This window comes from Pristiophorus japonicus, chromosome 9 (genome assembly GCF_044704955.1).
Source record: "Pristiophorus japonicus isolate sPriJap1 chromosome 9, sPriJap1.hap1, whole genome shotgun sequence".
NCBI lineage: Eukaryota > Metazoa > Chordata > Chondrichthyes > Pristiophoridae > Pristiophorus > Pristiophorus japonicus.
The window spans coordinates 198,172,473-198,178,902 of record NC_091985.1 but is presented as its reverse complement, the minus strand read 5'-3'; the positions used below and the strand labels follow the sequence as shown (position 1 = coordinate 198,178,902).

General features: G+C 48.5%; 1 non-coding gene across 1 annotated transcript; it reads left to right on the top strand.

The window, feature by feature from the left end:
* The first annotated feature begins 244 nt into the window (after nt 1-244).
* LOC139274229 (U2 spliceosomal RNA) lies at nt 245-428 on the top strand. The gene has a single exon (XR_011595429.1). It is a non-coding gene; the product is annotated as a U2 spliceosomal RNA (small nuclear RNA).
* Nucleotides 429-6,430: the final 6,002 nt, after the last annotated feature.

The following is a 6,430-nucleotide window of genomic DNA, read 5'->3' as shown; positions in this document are numbered from 1 at the left end:
TTCAAGTTGCTAAGGTCTACACGGAGTGGTGTGAAGAACTTTGTCCCGACTTCAAGGATTCTGCACCGACCATTTGCCCCAGACATGGGTGCATTTGTAGGCCTTCCACCCGGCCTACTGCACGACTGGAGAATGAGCAGAGGTGACACAGACCAGGACAAGCTGCTGGAAGAGGGAGGAGGAGGAACGGGGGGGGAAGTTCTCAGCTGGAGGCCAGATCCACCCAGGGTGCTCAGGGAGCAATATTCCTACCTGAACCTTCCTTTTGGCTAAGATCAAATGTAGTATCTGTTCTTATCAGTTTAATATCCCCTATGGGGACCTGATATTAAATTGTTTTTTGGACAGGGAGCTGGAACAGGGGCTTGCCCCATCCACTCCATGCACTGACCTGGTATTGCAGTGTATCCAGGAACGGTGCAACTTCGCCTCTCGGCCTTTTGGCCTAAGATCAAATATATTGGCGCAAAGTGATCTTTGGCGTTAGAGTTGATCTGGAAAGAAATTGGACATTAAAAAAAAATATTCCTCCCTGAACCTTAGCGAGGAATGTCAGACTGCTTTCTTGATCTTTTTCATTTTGTTGTTTAAACTTCATACTACATGTTGAACCTCCTTTATCCAGAACTCCCTTATCCATAAGAACATAAGAAATAGGAGCGAGTAGGCCATACGGCCCCTCGAGCCTGCTCTGCCATTTAATACGATCATGGCTTATCTGATAACCCCTCATTCCCTTATCGTTTAAGAAACTGTGTATTTCTGTCTTAAATTTATTCAATGTCCCGGCTTCCACAGCTCTCTGAGGCAGAGAATGCCACAGATTTACACCCCTCTGAGAAAAGAAATTTCTCCTCATCTCAGTTTTAAATGGGCGGCCCCTTATTCTAAGACCATGCCCCCTCATTCTAGTCTCCCCCCTCAGTGGAAACATCCTCTCTGCATCCACCTTGTCAAGCCCCCTTATTATCTTATACGTTTCGATAAGATCACCTCTCATTCTTCTGAATTCCAATAAGTAGAGGCCCAAAATACTCAACCTTTCCTCATCTGGAACCGCCCCCTCGTCCGGAACCATTCCCGGCCACCAGGTGGCGCATGCACAGAACTCCGACATGAACAAATTGAATTCCTTCCTCACTGTTCAGCAGACTGATTCCCGGGATGGCGGGACTGACATATCAAGAAAGACTGGATCAACTGGGCTTGTATTCACTGGAGTTCAGAAGAATGAGAGGGGATCTCATAGAAACGTTTAAAATTCTGACTGGACTGGACAGGTTAGATGCAGGAAGAATGTTCCCAATGTTGGGGAAGTCCAGAACCAGGGGTCACAGGCTAAGGATAAGGGGGTAAGCCATTTAGGACCGAGATGAGGAGAAACTTCTTCACCCAGAGAGTGGTGAACCTGTGGAATTCTCTACCACAGAAAGTTGTTGAGGCCAATTCACTAAATATATTCAAAAAGGAGTTAGTCCTTACTACTAGGGGGATCAAGGGGTATGGCGAGAAAGCAGGAAGGGGGTACTGAAGTTGCATGTTCAGCCATGAACTCATTGAATGGCGGTGCAGGTTCGAAGGGCCGAATGGCCTACTCCTGCACCTATTTTCTATGTTTCTATGCTGACTCCCACAATCGTTGGCCTGAGCTCGCGATCTACCATCACCCCGCCATGATCTCTTTGCCACACTCCCAGCCCCAAGCCAGCCAGCCCCGATATCTCCTTGTTCAGTAGCTGTACCATCCAATTAAATGCGACCACCCCTTGTCCAGAAACATCCCCTATCCAGAACAGGCCAGGTCCCGAGGGTTCCGGATAAGGGAGGTACAATCTACACAAAAATCAGTATGAAAGTTACTGAGACATACACTTCACAAAACCGGTGCATGCTCCCTGCTCCTGAGACATGCATCCCAATTCTAGTGTGTACTGCTAAAACAGTGTTCGCTCACGTCTCTTATACAAAATCAGGTCTTTGAACTCTATGTGGCATACATACTCTCAATAATTCATGGTAAATCAAGAGTACGTCATCATCATAGGCTGTCCCTCGAAATCGAGGAAGACTTGCTTCCACTCTAAAAGTGAGTTCTCAGATGAGACTGTACAGTCCAATATGGGAATTACAGTCTCTGTCACAGGTGGGACAGAAAGTGTTTGAAGGAAAGGGTGGGTGGGGAGTTTGGTTTGCCGCATGCTCCTTCCGCTGCCTGCGCTTGTTTTCTGCATGCTCTCAACGACGACGAGACTCGAGGTGCTCAACGCCCTCTCGGATGCTCTTCCTCTACTTAGTCTTGGCCTTTGGCCAGGGACTCCCAGGTGTCGGTGGGGATGTCACACTTTATCAAGGAGGCTTTGAGGGTGTCCTTGAAACGTTTCCTCTGCCCACCTGGGGATCATCTGCCGTGTACGAGTTCCGAGTGGAGTGTTGCTTTGGGAGTCTTGTGTCGGGCATGTGGACTATGTGACCCGCCCAACGGAGCTGGTCGAGTGTGGTCAGTGCTTTGATGGTGGGGATGTTGGCCTGATCGAGAACACTGACATTGGTGCGTCCATCCTCCCAGGGGATTTGCCTGGTACATACAAATACTAACAGAATGACAATGTAAATTAAACAACCAGCCACTCAAACTCCTGAAATTGGTTTATTTCCACAATAGACTCTTGCCATGCATTCTAATTTAAAATCCATGCTCATCAGAAAAGCTGCTTGTGCCATCTCAGACTGCGCGGAGAGCGAGGTATTCGGGACTTTCGGTTCCACAAGGTGCAGTGTGTCAGATGTCAGCACTTCAGTAGGGACGTCCTCACTGAAATCTGCCACATGCTGCAGCCACAACAGTAACCTCAGGGCAGGTTCGAGGAATGCACTGCCACTGGCCTTGAAGGTCAGGGTTTTTTTTCCAAAAATATACTTTATTCATATAAAATTTTCACAATACATTGGAAAATAGTTCAGTACATTGCGTTCAGCAATTCCATACAATTCATTTGGATGCTGGCAGCAGTTCCATACAATGCACTAGCGTGCATTTCATTTCAAGGTACAGTTTAGTACAATCTGTAAATCACGTTACATGTAGCACTGTGCAAATAAGGGTATTACATGGAGCAGATGGGAACAGGTTTACATTACATTCCAGGATACATTTCAATACCGATCACCAATTACGTTACAGGTAGCACTGTGTAGATGAAAGCAGTACACGGAACGGATGAGAATACATTTACATTTCTTTACAAGTTACTGAACAGTGCAGAGACTTTCGTTATACATGGCACAACACAGGTGTGTTTCAGTACATGGTGCTCTATGTATACAAGCAGATTAACAAGTACAGCCCGAGGGGGAGGTCTGATTCCATCCCCTGGGTTTACCGTGGCGGAAGGGCCTTAAACTCTGGCTCTTCCCCATCGTGCCTTTGCGGCGACTGCACCAACCTTTGGTGTCCCTCAGCACGTACTCCTGGACCTTGGCTTGTGTCAGTCTGCAACACTTGGCCGTGGACATCTCCTTGCTCTGGAAGACCAGCAAGTGTCGGGAAGACCAAAGTGCGTCTTTCACCGAGTTGATGGCTCTCCAGCAGCAGATGATGTCTGTCTCGGTGTGCGTCCCTGGGAAGAGTCCGCAGAGCACAGAGTCCTGTGTTACAGAGCTGCTTGGGATGAACCTTTTATGGGTCAGGCTCCTTCCTAGTCTGCAGCTGGAGATATGTGCAACATCTCCCAGTTTGCCACGCACCATTGCATAAGGGAGGTCACTGAGGCGTTGTATTCCAAGAGAGCTGATTACAAAAAATACAGGTTGGCACTCTCGTATAGTGGGAGTACTGCACTGTCGGAGGTGCCGTCATTCGGAGGAGACGTTAAACCAAGGTCCCGTCTGCCCCCTCAAATGGACGTAAAAGATCCCATGGCACTATTACGAAAAAGAGCAGGGGAGTTACCCCCGGTATCCTGGCCAATATTTATCCCTCAATCAACATAAAAAAACAGGTTATCTGGTCATTATCACATTGTTGTTTGTGGGAGTTTGCTTGTGATAGGTTTTAAGAAGCGTCTTAAAGGAGGAAAGAGGTAGAGAGGCCAAGAAGTTTAGGGCGGGAGTTCCTTCTGCCACGGTAAACCCGGGGGCAGGAATCAGTACAAAACTCCCCTCGGGCCGTACTTGTAACTTATTTTTTGTGTACATGTAGCGCCATGATCTGTCAACACCTATGTAGTGCCATGCACAATGCAAGGTCTGTTTCGTGATGCACGTTGAAAAGAAAAAATGTAAATGTACCGTCACCCATTCCATGTACTGTGACACATGTAATGTAATTTGTCGAATGTACTACAATGGATCCCGTATTGTACCAAGTTGTACTTGAAATGAAAAGCAAGGGAATGTATCGAACGGAACTGCCGTCAGCACCCAAATGTAGTGTATGGGATTGCTGACCGCAGGTAAATGTACTGAACTGCTTTTGAATGTACTGTACAAATTTTTATACGAATAAAGTATATTTTGAAATTTAAAAAAAAGGGAGTTCCAGAGCTTGGGACCCAGGCAGCTGAACGTATGGCCACCAATGGTTGAGCAATTATAATCAGGGATGCTCAAGAGGGCAGAATTAGAGGAGCGCAGGCATCTCTGGGGGGTTGTGGGGCTGGAGGAGATTACAGAGATTGGGAGGGGTGAGGCCATAGAGGGATTTGAAAACAAGGATGAGAAATTTAAAATCGAGGCGTTGATTAACCGGGAGATCAGCGAGCACAGTGATGATGGGTGAGCAGGGCTTGGTGCGAGTTAGGACACGGGCACCGAGATTTGGATGATCTCAAGTTTACGGAGGGTAGAACATGGGGCGGGGGGCAGCCAGGAGTGCATTGGAATAGTCAGGTCTGTGGCTTTGGAGCATTGATGACAGCATCAACCATTTTCTTCATTGGTTGCAAGCCATTTGCACCAACTTTCAGACCAAGGTACACAACCTCGGGCTGCACAAAATCACATTTGCACTTTTTCAATTTGACATCATGGGCATTCAAAGCACTATATCCAACTCTGGATGTGTGCAGCAGGCACCACAAAGCACTGGAGAAGTATCACAAATGCTGCCTCCGCAAGCTCCTGCAAATCTATTGGCAGGATAGGCGCACCGATGTCAGTGTTGTCGCTCAGGCCAATATCCACAGCATCGAAGCATTGACTACGTTCAACCAGCTCTGCTGGACGGGTCACATCATCCGCGTGCCCGAGCTCCGACACGGCAAGCGGGCCCCAGGTGGGCAGAGGAAACGCTTCAAAGACACCCTCAAAGCCTGCTTGAAAAAGTGCAACATCCCCACCTGGGGGTGCAACTCCTGGGAATCCCTGGCCCAAGACCGCTTAAAATGAAGGAGAAGCATCCGGGAAAGCACCGAACACCTCGAGTCAATTTGCCGGGAGCAAGCAGAAGCCAAGCGCAAACAGCGAAAGGAGCGCACAACAACCCAAGCACTGTCGAAGAGGCAGTACTGAGGGAGTGGTGCACTGTCAAAGGAGCAGTACTGCTGCACTGTCGGAGGGGCAGTACTGAGGGAGTGCTGCACTGTCGGAGGGGCAGTACTGAGGGAGCGCTGCACTGTCGGAGGGGCAGTACTGAGGGAGTGCTGCACTGTCGGAGGGGCAGTACTGAGGGAGTGCTGCACTGTCGGAGGAGCAGTACTGAGCGAGCACTGCACTGTCGGATGGCAGTACTGAGGGAGCGCTGCACTGTCAGAGGGGCAGTACTGAGGGAGCACTGCACTGTCGAAGGGGCATGCTGAGGGAGCACTGCACTGTCGGAGGGTAGGTACTGAGGGAGCGCTGCACTGTCAGAAGTTCAGTCCTGAGGGACCGCAGCACTGTCGGAGGGGCAGTACTGAGGGAGCGCTGCACTGTCGAAGGGGCAGTACTGAGGGAGTGCTGCACTGTTGGAGGGTAGGTACTGAGGGAGCACTGCACTGTCGAAGGGGCAGTGCTGAGGGGGTGGTGCACTGTTAGAGGTGCAGTACTGAGGGAGTGCTGCACTTGTAATATATATAGCTCTACCCAGTGGACTACTGTGGCATTGCAGCCATTGCTGTTTACAACAATAAAGAAGGAACAAGTCACATGATAGGCGTCCTGACATTGTCAGCCATCTTACAGCCTGTGTGTTTGTACTGAAAACATTTCAAAACTATCTGATGAGTCAGAAATAATTGCATCATTCCAACCTTCAACTCCTTCCACGTCTGTAGGTAAAATATGATCAATGTGAATAAACCTAATCTGTCCATAATCAAACATCTTGACCAAATATGTGCGAGGACCACATATCTTCACCACGCTTCCTGATAACCACTTTAACCATTTATGGTGATTGTTCTTCACTCTCACTTTCTGATTCAATTTCGCACTTCTCTCTTTTACTCTACCT